The sequence below is a fragment of the Myxocyprinus asiaticus genome, chromosome 30, assembly GCF_019703515.2.
Source record: "Myxocyprinus asiaticus isolate MX2 ecotype Aquarium Trade chromosome 30, UBuf_Myxa_2, whole genome shotgun sequence".
Taxonomy (NCBI): Eukaryota; Metazoa; Chordata; class Actinopteri; order Cypriniformes; family Catostomidae; genus Myxocyprinus; species Myxocyprinus asiaticus.
The window spans coordinates 36,187,691-36,203,045 of NC_059373.1; the positions used below are offsets into that span (position 1 = coordinate 36,187,691).

General features: G+C 38.7%; 1 protein-coding gene across 3 annotated transcripts in view; it reads right to left on the minus strand.

Annotated features, from left to right (window-relative positions):
- The window catches only part of LOC127420690 (RNA polymerase II subunit A C-terminal domain phosphatase-like), a 185,447-nt gene that overhangs the window by 19,935 nt on the left and 150,157 nt on the right, over window positions 1-15,355 (minus strand). The window lies entirely within an intron of this gene.

Sequence of the window (15,355 nt, forward strand, 5' to 3'; positions counted from 1 at the left end):
AAATGCACTTTTTAATGCACTTTAAAAGCACCTTTTAAATTGTATTTTAAAAAGGTATTTGGCAATTACTTTTCTTTTTCTTTTTCATTTTGCTTTTCCTTTTCTTTTTCCTTTTTCTTTAACCAATTGAGAATAGTTAAAACAATTCCATTGGACTTTCGACTCAGTTATAAGACACACCCTCTCCCCCACGTGCCACCCGAAGAGGATGTAAGACGGCCTGTCATTGGACGATGGTACGAGCAGTTTACATGATATTATTGGATCTGCGCATAAGAAACAGATGTGAAACATATCAGAAGTTAATGGTGGCTCGTTCTCTGTTGCTGTGAAATACTGAACGGCCCTGTCATGGATCCAGCATTTGCCAGTTCATTCTGTTGTTTGTTTTTCTCTCTCCCTCGTGTTTCACAGGTGGAGTCGGTGAGCGTAATCACCGTTTCCATGGAAACGCTAAACGCTCCCGGGGAGGTGTCAATTATGGTAATGGATTTCTCACACACTCCACCTGTCTTCCTCTGATCGCACGCCCTACTTTATCCCTTGTGTGTTCCCTGTATGTTTGCTAGTTTATTGTTTGCTGTACCTTAACGTTGTTCTCCTGTTTAGTGTGAAGTTCCGTTCTGTTGATTGCTTTATCTCCAGTGGTGTTTGCCCATCAGATCGCCGTTGCCTGGTGATCGCGCTCGAGGAGGATTCTTTGGTTTCTGCCCGTGTGTCGGGAGACTTGTTCTGGGCTCTGCTTCGCACCACACCACTCTTCAGCGGATTGTTCCGGACCTCCACAGCACACACACTGACTAACACACTATCCTCACCCCAGTGGTTCCTTTTAAGCTCCACCGAGCTGGCGCTGTAGCGCTTTTGTGAAGACTGTTTAATTAAAGACTTGTGAGCTTTGCCTCTGCTTTTGGGTCCTGTCTTTCCCCAGCATGACAGGCCCTACCAGAGCATGCACAGTGATATGTGTCCAGATCGGAGCTGGTAATCGTGATGCTGTGAACAGAACCAGCCTCCCGACCTGCGCCCCAAACCGAGACACACGACGGAGTTGAGCAAGGGCAACGGCTCGAGTTGCTGGAGAAAGCCGATGGACTTTCCAGATAGCCGATGGACTCACCAACCTGCTGTGTATATCTGTTTATAAAGTCACAAATAAAGTTTGTGCTTAATCTTTTGTTGTGCTCATCTCATAAAGATTTTTATTGACTGATAGTAGCTATACATACAGTAAATACACAATGTACACATTCTTTTTTCACATTCCTCTTTGACAATTGTAGTCTGGGTCTTATGGATTTAACAATTTGAATTTTGAATGAATTTACATTTTAATTGTATCTACATAATTTTTACTGGAAGAAGAAAAAAGATCTTCTGGTTGTGTAAATGAAAGATAATGCTTTATTAAGCTTTATAAACAGAAACAGTTTAGCAAAGTTTCATCGTGTCCCAGTGCTTATGATCGATGATCTCACAGTGCACAGAAGGTACTTATCTTCAGTATAAGTTCTATCGGCTTCCTCCAGCGACTCGAGCCGTTACCCTTGCTCACCTCTGTCGTGTGTTTCAGTTTGGGGCAAAGGTCGGGAGGCTGGTTCTGTTCACAGCATCGTGATTACCAGCTCCGATCCTGACACATATCACTGTGCACGCTCAGGTAGGTCCGCGTTCAGCATTTCACAGAAACAGTGAAGGAGCCACCATTAACTTCTGATATGTTTCACATCTGTTTGTAAGGCGCAGATCCAATACCACGTAAACTGCTCGTCCAATGACAGGCCGTCTTACATCCTCTTCGAGTGGCACGTGGGAGAGGGGGTTGTCTTATAACTGCGTAAAAAGTTCATTGGTTGCTCTCACGAGTCAACAGTTCAATTGCATTTTTTTTAAACTCGATTTTGGTTAAAGAAAGGAAAAGAAAAAGGAAAAAGAAAAGGAAAAGCAAAACAAAAAACGAAAAAGAAAAGCCATTGGCAAATGGATGAGGAAAAGCAACTGGCAAATACCTTTTTAAAATACAATTTAAAAGGTGCTTTTAAAGTGCATTAAAAAGTGCATTTCAAAGACTCATTAATGTACTCATTTATTGCTACATTTAATTACATTTTAAAGATGAAATAAATGATTTATTAATGCACAGTTTTATTGTTAAATATAATGACATTTTTAAACATTAAATAAACACATTTAAATGTGTCTTTTTATTTGTCCATTTATAAATTGATTTATTTATTCAAGTTTTTATTTTCAAATTAATCGATTGATCATTTATTCCTTTGTTCTTTTTTAATTGGCACTCCTGGGCTTCAGCTGGTATGGACTGACAAATGGTAAAAGAAAAGGAAAAGTCAAACAATAAAGAAAATCAACTGGCAAATGGATGAAGAAAAGCAATTGCCAAATGCTTTTTAAAATGCCGTTTAAAAGGTGCATTTAAAAATGACTTTTTAATGTGCTGTTTTATTGCTAAATATAAGTACATTTTAAAACATGAATTAAATAAACACATTTAAATGTGTCTTTTTATTTGTCCATTTATAAATTGATTTATTTATTCACATTTCTATTTTCAAATTAATAGATTGATCATTTATTCCTACATTCTTATTGTAAATGGCACTCCTGGGCTTCCATACTTAAGAGCCAGTTCTTTTGAATCTATAAAGCAAAATATACAGTACTACTTCCTGAACGAATGACTCTTATCAGCCGCATCTTTTTAGTTCATAATGTACTAAACTGAAAGTCAGTAATTTTATTTGCAAGTCATTCATTAGGGCAGTAAATATTAACTGCATTTATTATTTTCAAATATTTGTTCCTCAAAAGTACAAGAAGAATCGTTAATGGAACCATTAAGGGCCCAGAGAATCTAAACCATAATCGTTAAATTCCTTGCAGTTCCCACCCCTAATAAGTTTGTAGTTCACTGTAAAAAAAAACAGCATTGCATTGTATCCAGCTAATGAGTGTTTTAGAGTCACAGATACTACGAAATGGGAATTACTTTACATCTACATAAAAACACATTAGACAAAGAATATTCCCCCAAATGTTGTCCTTTGGTTGGACGAACAAATTCATATTGAACAATGTTGCTGATTTGTGAGTTCCCAGCATGCATTGCAACATGAATAAATTATGCTGTTAGTGTTATATGCTGCTTCTTTTGTTTTTTGGCTGTTTGCTGTTGTTTTTTGTTGCCACTGTTAGTCAATTGTTGTGTGGTGATGTTATGAGCTCATCTTTTAACTTCAAGAAATTTGTTGATTGTTACCGTTATTTAGGGTTGTGTGTTCAGGGTTGAGGTCATAGGTACACCTCCAATTAGCTTATCAGACACTAAATTAGGCTTGACATCATTTTCTGGTATTTTCCAAGCTGCTTAAAGGCACAGTTAACTTAGTGTATGTAAACTTCTGACCCATTGGAACTGTGATAAGTCAACTAAAAGTGAAACAATCTGTCTGTAAACAATTGTTGGAAAAATTACGTGTCATGCACAAAGTAGATATCCTAAACGACTTGCCAAAACTATAGTTTGCTAATATTAAATCTGTGGAATGGTTAAAAAAATTAGTTTTAATGTCTTCAACCAAAGTGTATGTAAATTTCTGACTTCAACTGTTCCTCTCTTCGGAGGCAAAGATTGCAGTTGACTTCATGTAAAAGTAATTAAAATAGTGACAAAATTAAAGTTCTTGTATTGTGAATAATTTATGGTTGCTGAACCATAAATTAGTAGTTCTCTCAACAAGAATTTTTGCATTAAGCAAATAAACAAATTCACATTGACAAAAAAAAAAAAAAAAGCAATGTTACAGAGGACAATTAAGACTCGAAACTCAAGACAACTTAAGACAAGAACTGAAAAATCTTACTTCATGATTTTTTAGTTTGCTCAATTCTTTTTTAAGTGTTGTTCAAATGTTTAGGAGAGAATTGTCAAGAGTATATTTGTGATTAGAGGTGCAGTATGAGTTAAGGAGGGAGAGAGAGAGAGAGAGAGGGGGAGGAAGTCAATGGACTGTATCATCCATCATCTTAACAGTCGCTCATCATCTTTAATCCATCACAGGTCTGTTCTAGGAGGACATAATTCAAAGACCATACATTTACCCAGAAGACCCCGGACACAGCGCCAAATTACATTTACAAAGTTACCAAGGAGTGATGACACCACATTTTCCCATTTATCAATGATTTAAAAACCTTGCCTTCATTAGACAGTCAAATTATATTCACCTCATTAACTTCATAAATGTGCCATTGAAACATTGTATTATTGAAATAATCATTAGTGAAAAAGAGTGAAGTGGAACACTCTAAACGATTCCCTTGGGATAATGCAAATCAAAATCCTTGTTAATCTATGTCAACTTCATTCTCTGTTTGTTTCCATGGAGAACAGTCTCTAAGACTGCCAGCAGTAATTAAATCATACTGGGTGTATAACATACTCTTTCTCTCTCGATAAGCCTTTAAAATCACGCTGGGCTCTTCAGGGACTTCTGATGGATCCATTAAGAGCACAGTAATGGGCCTCCTCTCTGTGTTACTTCACAGCTCATAATATGCACTAGTTGAGGGGATTAAATGTAAAACAGCACCTACAGGTCTGTTGCCATAGTTAAGTGGCGGCCTTGTCCCTGAAAACCCTCGGAAAGACTTCATAGGTATCGTACAGTGTGTGGTTAATAAATTAATAATGACAGCTGATGATGTGTCAGAAGACCTCTTGAATTCTTGATGGTGTCCTGTCTTTGAACAAAATCGCACTGCATGAAGAGGCAGGTGAGGAATGTGTACCCTTTCATTAATAATAAAGAAAATATGGCAACTAGTTGCTATACACAGCCAAAATGAATGCCCATGAATGCACACACACACACACACACACACACACATACACACACACAAAAACACACGAGTATGCTGAGAAAACAGCATTAGCTCTCCTCCCACGACACGCTCTAATTGGCCCTCAGGGACGTTCAGAGTCCTTTGTACGACACCACACATTTATGTTGCAGGAAACACGGCCATATGCAATCTTAAGAGAGGCATCTGTCCTCTGTATGTGCAGTATGTATAAAGCAACACGACATCTGCAACAGCATGATCTATTTATTGTTGATAAATGATGATTAGTGGTGTTTGCTAATGCAAGCATCACTATTGGTATGGTTCATAGTTAGAGTTAGGGATTTGAACAAACCCTTGAACCCTCAAAACTTCAAACAAACATCTATTAGGGTGCTTTAATCATGACACACCTTTCTTTGAATGGATCACTGGATTTTAATTAAGAACAGCGGGAGAAGGGTCAAAGACATGAGTGCTCTTTACTCGGCCACTGAAAATTATGATTCATTAAGAGCAGAGTACAGCAAACTCAAAACTCCACCATCATCACCATTAACATCCTTCTCCTCCATCAGGTCTCAACCTGAGGAGAAACACTAATATCAAGAAAGAAAGTTAAAGTGTGACAAAAAAGGAAAGAAAACCCAGCTGTTGTTCAAAGACAGGGCTGAAGGAGTGTACTGTGGATAACTAAGTTCTCCAAGACCATTAAACTCTTAAACAGGCTGCCTCAGTGTAGTTTTGAGTGATAACATCTTTACAGAGAACAACATTCTTGCTTTCTTAAGATGTTTTAACACTAAGTGACTGCTTATTCTGAAGCCAAGTACTAAAGTCAACGGTTTACCACTGCAACTCGGTAACGACTCAGGACAAGAACATGGCATTTTCACTGTCATTGAAATATTTATCGCTTTGGATTTACCATCAAATCTTTTCATTTACCCCCCTCGGGAAAATGTTCGACACCTAAAATTTTCGGGACGAACTTTTGCACAAACTGAGTAGAGCGACCGGCTAGCTATTTTAATTTCCTGAATGGACCAGGTCATCCAATTTAACGAGTAGGTCCCTTTAGGTTGCTAGAATATCCTGGCAGGGGGCCAGGATTTAGATCTCATTTAGAGATACAGCTTTCATGTTCAACATTTTTACACTCTCAAGTTTAGCAATACAAGAGATGGTTTCAAAAAGCACTTTTTGCATCTGAGATAAAGTGGTATCAAGTGAATTAAATGTATTGTTCATAGATTTGTTCATGGTTTGGATGGTCATCAGGATAGTTGATGAGTCTGAGGTGTAGTCAGTGGTGCTACCATTAGCCTCATGTTCCCTTGTTGGCTGTTTCTTAGCCAGTTGTTCACCTAAACTGGGGCCGGTTGCATACAACTGTTTTAGACTAGTCTTACAAGTTAGTTGTCTAAAAAATTTACAGTCAGTTAAATAAAAACTTTAGATCACTCTAATTTAAGACTAAAATGTATGACAGCAGACACCTAAGCTGTGTCCCAAACGACACACTATGCACTTATTAAATATACTATGCACTTAGCCATGTAGTGTATGAATTTTCAAAGTGTATTATCATCTCAAATGGAACACTTAATGGTTTGTACTACACAGAAGCGCTTAGGTATTGAACAGCTGACGGTAGTGATGTTTCAAACGCACCTGATGTGTTGCCGCTAGCTTTAGTGCATTAACCAATCTCAGTTTAACACTTGTATCTCAAACAACGTACAAATTCACATAGCTTAGGGTGATGATAAAGCATTAAACTCACATTTGTAAGGTGCTGTATCCACTGAAGTTTCACCAGCTGTTACATTCGTAATTATTTACAGCTGTTTTGTCAGACCAGCAGCGCAGCCAGGTAACTCCGCCCCTTCCGCTATGTATGGCAAGCCGCGTGTGTTGAGTGCATGAAGTGTCCAACATTCCACACTCCGTTTTGACGGTTGAATAAGTGCATCATCCGGGTACTTAAAGTAAACTTATTTTGCTGCATTTTCAGTGTAAATATACTACTGGCGTAGAAAATGGAGTAGAATAATGCAGAAGTGTGTGGTTTGGGACGCACCTCTAGGCTAACTTTTGTTTACATTCTATGTTGCCATGGAAAATAACTGTCAGCTGAGCCAGTGGGGGCTTCAGTTGAGCACAAAAAGGGCTTGAGTTGAGACTTTGAAGAAGACATTGACTTCTTCGATGGTAACAAAATTCCTTATGTTTATTATTTTCTGGGCTAAAATCACTAAATTTGTTCATTACAATTAATTTTGAAGCATTGCATTCTTCTATCAGGCAAATATTTTCAGCAAATGAAAACTTTGTTGAGTGCCTACTGTTGGCCATTATTTTTAAGCTGTTCAGTGTCTTACTTTTCCCCACAATGCAATACAAATTAGACTGTCTTACTAAAGACATCTGTGAGCTTGTTTTTTTGCAACAGGCTTCCTATGGCATCTTTAGCTAGTCAGACTAATTGTTAAACGAAGTCTTAAGTTAATCAGAATCAGAATGAGCTTTATTGCCAAGTGTTCTCACGTACACAAGGAATTGTTTTGGTGATAGGAGAAACAAGTGCACACAGAACATTACAGTGAGACACAGAATATAAAACAAGGTATGAGTATAAATAGACATACAAATAATAGGACATATAACATAGAATGGCGTATGTACATGTGCAAGTGGTAATGTATGTGTAAGGTAGGGGTATGTACAGTTATTTAATTAAATCTGAGTGGATTTACATATGTACATGAGATATTTATTTTCATTATTGCACTATGGGAGAGTCCTGAGGCAGTTTATTTGTTCATGTGGAAAATGGCCTGAGGGTAGAAACTGTTCTTGTGCCTGGATATCCTGGCGCTCAGTGCTCTGTAGTGCCGACCTGAGGGCAACAGTTCAAAGAGGTAGTGGGCAGGGTGTGTGGGGTCCAGAGTGATTATACCTGCACGTTTCCTCACTCTGAAGACGTACAGGTCTTGGAGGGTGGGCAGGGGGGTACCAATAATCCCCTCAGCAGTCCTGACTGTCCGTTGTAGTTTCCTTCTATCTGATTTGGTGGATGAACCAAACCAGACAGTTATAGATGTACACAGGACAGACTCAATGACGGCCGAGTAGAACTGTATCAGCAGCTCCTGTGGCAGGTTGAACTTCCTCAGTTGGCGAAGGAAGTACAACCTCTGCTGAGCCTTCTTCACAATGGAGTCTATGTGGGTGTCCCACTTCAAGTCCTGAGAGATGGTAGAGCCCAGGAACCTGAATGACTCCACTGCTGCCACAGTGCTGTTTAGGATGGTGGGGTGGGGCGGGGTGCGGGGGGATTTCTCCTGAAGTCCACCATCATCTCCACTGGTTTGAGCGTGTTCAGCTCAAGGTTGTTGTGACCGCACCAGACAGCCAGCTGATTAACCTCCCATCTGTATGTAGACTCATCACCGTTGCGGATGAGGCCGATGATCGTGATGATGTCTGCAAACTTCAGGAGCTTGACAGTGGGGTCCTTTGCAGTGCAGTCATTCATGTACTCGTGGAGAGAGAACGCATCCCTGAGGAGCACCAGTGCTAATAGTGAGGGTCCCGTATGTGAATTTCCCCAGTCTCACTAGCTGCTGCCTATCTGTCAGAAAGCTGGTGATCCATCGACAGATTGGGGTGGGCACAGAGAGCTGGGTCAGTTTGGTTGAGGGAAGATTAGGCATGATGGTATTGAAGGCTGAACTGAAGTCCAGAAATAGGATCCTTGCATAAGTCCCAGGTCTGTTGAGGTGTTGCAGGATATAATGCAGTCCCATGCTGACAGCATCATCCACAGGGCCTGTTTGCTTGGTATGCAAACTGAAGGGGTCCAGCATTGGTCCAGTTATGTCCTTCAGGTAGGCCAAAACCAGTCTCTCAGATGACTTCATGACCACAGGCGTGACAGCGGCAGGTCTGTAGTCATTTAGTCCTGAGATTTTGGGTTTTTTGGGGACCTGAGTGATGGTGGAGCATTTGAAGCAGCAGGGAACTTCACACTGCTCCAGTGATCTATTGATGATCTGTGTGAAGGTGGGGGCCAGCTGGTCAGAGCAGACTTTCAGACAGGTAGGTAAAACACCGTCTGGGCCTAAGCCAAGTTAATGGCTATGTTTATGCAACTGGCCCCTGGTAACCAGATCTCCTTGCTTGGTTTTGCTCATCTTGGTTCTGGCTGTTGTTGAGCAAACCACCAAAAATTTTTACGCACACAACGGCACTTGCGTTTGTCTGCCGTGAATGCATTGCAAAATATGTGAAGAATGCAAGCTGCTCTCCAAAAGCAATTTATTTTGGAAACAAGACACAACTTGTTATCAATAGCGGATCACTTCCGTGATTTAGGATTGCTTTCATTCCAACTTTGAACCTTACCATAGTTCACATGAACTGTACCCTGACCACTTTTTCAAGCAGTTAACTGGTCTACACCAGAGTGTGAAAAACCACATTTACATCAACCAAACTCTGACGTCAAAGGGGCTCAGTTCCTCACCAAAAGCTTGAAGCATACACAGAGCGTACATGTAAAAAGCGAGATAAGGACTTAAATTTTGGTCTGCTTCCTACCCAAATCAGATCATTTCACTTCAGAACACTATTTATAGACTAGTTAGATTACCTTTCTGTCCATTTTGAAGCTTGAAAGTTTTGGATCCAATTGAATTACATTGCAAGGATATAAACACATCAAATATCTTTTCATACTGGGCATGTTTTCTGGGATCTGAAACAGAGTGCATTTGCTTCCATTGCCCTCTGCAGCACTGGTCTGGTTTCAGATTCACTTGTGATTCAGTCGAACTCTGCACATTTCACTACAAATTGCATAATCGCAAACGCAAATAGTGCACATGATGGAGAACACAACGCAGGCCACTTTATTTGTGTGTTTTTAATTAATCTGGTGCCATTATGCACACCAGAGTAAACGACACTTGTGCCCCTGTGCGTTGCATGCCATAATTCTGTAGATGTGCATGTCAAGGAGAAGGTGACTTATCTGCTGCTCACATGATGTTGTCATGCTTAAATCAGCAAAAACAAATGTGCTAGTTCGGACACTAGTCCATGTTGCATTGTCACTTATGCGAACTGTACCACAGTTCTATTGCAACCGAACTCTTACAGGTAGTCTCAGGTTCACTACATCAGGTACCACAGGCCGCTCCCCAGGCCCAAAAACAGCTTCCATACTTCTAATTTTTTTGTGCAAACTGGATTCTGATTCGGATTAAACTGCCAGTGAGAAAGGCCTCTAAATCATAAGAATGGTCTTTTTTGGGGTGAACTATCCCTTTAAAGTGAAGAGAAGAACAGCAAAGAAAAACCATATATGAACTCTGTTGCACACTGTTGTTCAGAGGCAAGGCTGATGGACTGCACTGTGGATAACTAAGGTCTCTGGGATCATTAAACTCCTAAGCAGGCTGCCTGAGTGTATTGTGTATTAAGTGATGAGATCTTTGCGGAGAACAAAGCTCTCAGTGCCTTATTGAAGCTGCTGAATTCTTAATTCAGGGTTGCACTCGTAACTTTCTCCCACAGGGACCTGTGGCAGTCTTCTTACTTGTGTCACGACAAGGATGCCCTTGTTAGGAAGTAATGGGAAGTGGCAGTGTTTGTAACACCAGAGGAAAATGACGTGTCTGTTCGTTGAACAGTTCCTTATGAGTTGAGTTCTGCCCTCAGGCATCTGCCATAAGATGTTTCTAATAAAGATTTCCATGGGGTGAACATGATGAGTTTTAGAGAGGAATTTGCATTTTGGCTTTCTAGGGCAGCACAGGTTAGATCAACGTCATAACTGAATCAATTAATTATCTCTCAATTAGAGCCCGACAGATATGGCATTTTTGAGACCGTTATGATACCGATTTTAGAGAGGGAAAATTCACAGATTACGATATGGTGGCCGATATATATAATTTTTGAGCTGGAATGAAAACAGACCTTTTCTATGTGGATTTTTCACTGATTTTGCACCGATATGACTATGCAAAGGTACTCAGTAGGCTGATTTCTTAAATATTTTTATCAAAGAATATTTGACATTATTATTATACATTGTCAACAAATTCTAGAAATGAACACTGAGAAAATAAAGAATAAATAAAAATACAATAAATAGCTAAATAAACATCAGTACTGTTTAGTATCAGTCAAATGCTGACCATTTAAATAAAGAATAAATAAAAATACAATAAATAGCTAAATAAACATCAGTACTGTTTAGTATCAGTCAAATGCTGACCATTTAAATAAAGAATAAATAAAAATACAATAAATAGCTAAATAAACATCAGTACTGTTTAGTATCAGTCAAATACTGACCATTAAAGTAAAGAATAAATAAAAATAAAATAAATAGCTAAATAAACATCAGTATTAATCTTTAGTATCAGTCAAATGCTGACTATATTAATACTGCCGAGTCAAGATAAACAGATAAGCAGCGGTGTTACACCGTATTCTGCTATACAAGTTCAGGGGAAACTTTCAATGGTGGAAAACCAGACTTTTAAATATTTCGTTTTATAAATGCAATGACTGGAATTGTTAGGTTGAAGTGGGTACCAAACTGTGAATCCTGAACAAAACAGTTTGGTGAATACATGTTTACTCATTAGCTTCCACTCAGCTGACAACAATAGCCTAGTTTCCATCCACTTTTCGCGCTATTTTGTTATCGACAAAGTGAAAATGCGTTAACAATTGTTTGCGAAATTTGTCGTCTTCTGCCTGTTTCCATTCAAATGGCCTTTTAACGATACAAATGGTGTGCATGACGACGTCATGCTTATAAAAACACTTTGTCGCATAAGTTTTGGTTTATCGCAAAATAAATCTGCCCTTAAGCCGTTTCCATACAGAAATGTGTGTTTATCGCTAATTCGCCTCCCAGATGTCCCTAATTTTTTTCCTCTTAAGTTTTGGTCAAATGGGGAGAGTATTGAGACAATTCATTGAAATTAACCAGCTAACTGTCATTTTAATTTCACAAATAAATGCAATCAAAAGACGAGGAATTGCAATCAAAAGATAGGACTGTAAAATTGGTCCTGATGTTGCGCCTATCGCAGGTTGCCACCGGTTCTGACCCGAAAGCGAATCGTCATGGCCTTGTTCAAACTGGCAACCTGTACCAAGTAGTGGGGAAATTTTCGGTCTTAGTGTAAGGACCATCCATCCATGTGTATGCTGTGTGCACAGCTATTAAAGAAAAACTGATGCTGTGTAATATCAGGGTTTACATATATGATACATTCCTAATATTCAATAGGCTATTTTGAATAATCATCTAATCTAAAGCATTGCCATCTCAACTGCATTATGTCCCGTATATTTGCCCAGCAACTTTTAATGACCAACTGTACTTGATTATCATCTAAAATTAATTTTAGCGTCATAATGCAATTTACATTACCTTGTCTCTTGTTTGCTGCGATCAGCTAATGTCACTCAATCTACACCATGCTATCATTCAGGTAGAACTATTCTTTCAACCACTAAATATAGCTTCACTAATAATCTTCCAGAAATGTCTCACATAGTCAGTATGCCAAAAAGTCAAGAAGAACTTGATGAAATAACAGAAAACATAAATACAGTCTTCTCTAGTACTCTTGATAGTGTGTCACCCCCTTCGATTAAAGAAAATTAAAGAAAAAAGCCTTGCACCGTGGTACAATGATCACACTCATGCTCTCAAAAGAGCAGCTCGGAAAATGGAGCGCAAGTGGAAGAATACAAAATTAGAGGTATTTCGCGGTGCATGGAAGGACAGTGTCTGTAGCTACAGACAGGCACTAAACCTGCCAGATCAGCATATTTTAGCAAACTCATAGAAAATAACCACAACAATCCTAGGTGTTTATTCAGCACTGTGGCTAAATTGGTTAGGAATAAAGCATCGACTGAACCAGATATTCCATTGCAGCACAATAGTAATGACTTCATAAATTTCTTTACTGATAAAATTGAAATAATCATAAATTAAATTGGATCTATGCAATCAACTTTCACAGTACCTCAGAAAACAGTGTCTCATAATTTTGCCCACGAGCAACTTCAATCCTTCGCTGTCATAGGTCATGAAGAGCTAACAAAACTTATCAAAAAATCAAAAGCCACAACATGTTTGTTAGATCCAATAACTAAGCTCTTAAAAGAGGTATTCCCAGTAATCTCAGAACCTCTTCTTTATATTATTAACTCCTTGCTATCCTTAGGACATGTCCCAAGAAACTTTAAAATGGCAGTTAACAAACCGCTTATTAAGAAGCCACAGCTTGATCCTAGAAAATTGGCTAATTACAGACTGATTTCACATCTACCATTTATGTCGAAAACACTAGAAAAGGTAGCGTCCTCCCAACTGTGTTCATTTCTACAGAGAAATGGAATATATGAACAATTTCAGTCAAGATTTAGGCCCCATCACAGTACAGAGACTGCACATATCAGAGTTACAAATGACTTGCTCTAATCATCTGATCGCAGCTGCATTTCTCTTCTAGTGCTTTTAGATCTTAGGGCTGCCTTCGACATGATAGATCATGACATTCTCTTGAAAAGGCTGGAGAATTATGTTGGCATTAGTGGCTAGACCGCTACCACTTTGTATGTATAAACGAGGAATTATCAAATCAAACAAAAGTTAAGTATGGAGTAACACAGGGATCAGTTTTAGGACTTCTGCTTTTCTCCTTATACATGCTTCCCCTGGGAGATATCATCAGGAATCATGGAATAAGTTTCCACTGTTATGCGACGATACCCAACTTTATATTTTTTCTAAACCCAATGAAACTTCACAATTCTCCAAATTAGCAGAGGATATCAATGAAATTAAAGATTGGATGGCCAAAAATGTCCTTCTACTCAATTCCAACAAAACAGAGGTACTAATGATTGGACCAAAAACCTCAAAAAATAAGCCACTATAATTTATATAATTTGACTCTCGGTGGATGTACTGTCACATCGTCTTCAACAACGAAGAACTTGGGTGTTATATTTGATACCAATCTGTCCTTTGAAAATCTAATTTCCAATGTTTGTAGAACAGTATTCTTCCACCTAAGAAATACTGCTAAATTACGACACATGCTCTCTGTTGCCGATGCTGAAAAACTAATTCATGCGTTCATGACCTCAAGACTAGATTATTGTAATGCATTACTGGGAAGATGTCCAGCAAATTCAATAAATAAACTTCAATTGGTTCAAAATGCAGCTGTCAGAGTGCTGACTAGAACTAAGAAATATGATCATATAAGCCCAATTTTATCATCGTTACATTGGCTACCTGATAATTTCATATTAATTTTAAAATTCTGTTAACTACATGCTTTGAATAGTCTAGCTCCACAGTACTTAAGTGACCTTCTGACACGTTACATTCCATCACATTCATTATGATCACAAAATTCTGGCTTGTTAACAAATCCAAGAATATCAAAATAAACAAAAGGAGGTAGATCCTTTTCATAATTGGCTCCTAAACTATGGAATAGTCTCCCTAACACTGTTCGGGATGCAGACACAGTCTAGACTAAAGACTCATCTATTTAGCCAGGCATACACCTAATTTATCCTTCAAATCACAATTAGTCTGCTTTAGTTAGGTCTGCCGGAACCAGAAACATCCATCATGATCTATAACTCTGTAAAAATTTGAATGGCATCTAGAAAAGATTCATATCCCCAGGTTTCCAGAGCCTGCCAGATCCAGCCCTGTTCCTGCTTGGTGTCGGACTCCACTGCTACGTGTCGCTGAAAGATGACGATAAACTATAGCTGGTGCTAGCCAGACATCACTTCAGATTTTTGACTTCAGAGGATGAACTGATGCCAACTCCAACTTTAAGACATCGGATACTTCATTTGCCACTGCCTGAACCTTGGATTTAGGATGGACCCCACCGAACCTCACCGAACTGCGATGCACATCATCATTTATCTCTGCCTGCATCACCTTTGTCTATTGATGGACTATACTCTTGAAATGGAATACATAGACTATCAATTAATTGCCAACAAAAGCCTTCATCAGCCAACTAATAAAGGACAATGCATCTGTGTAAACTTCTGCAGTTAATCCAGGATGGACTTCGAAGACATTAGTCATTAATCTTAAAGTTCATAAAAATATTTTCTTATTTTTAAACACTGGACCTTAACACTTACTTAATTTACAAATTTAAAACCACGACTTGCACTGCACACCAATAACTAATACTGGCATTATATTAATGATGTTAGCCAGAGGGGAACTGGCCCCCACAGTGAGCCTGGTTTCTCCCAAGGTTATTTTTCTCCATTAACCAACGTCTAAAGGAGTTTTGTGTTCCTTGCCACAGTCGTCTTCGGCTTGCTCACAGGGGTTCTAAATACAATTATAATTTAATTAATTTCTATACACATTTTACAGTCATATTTAATCAAACTA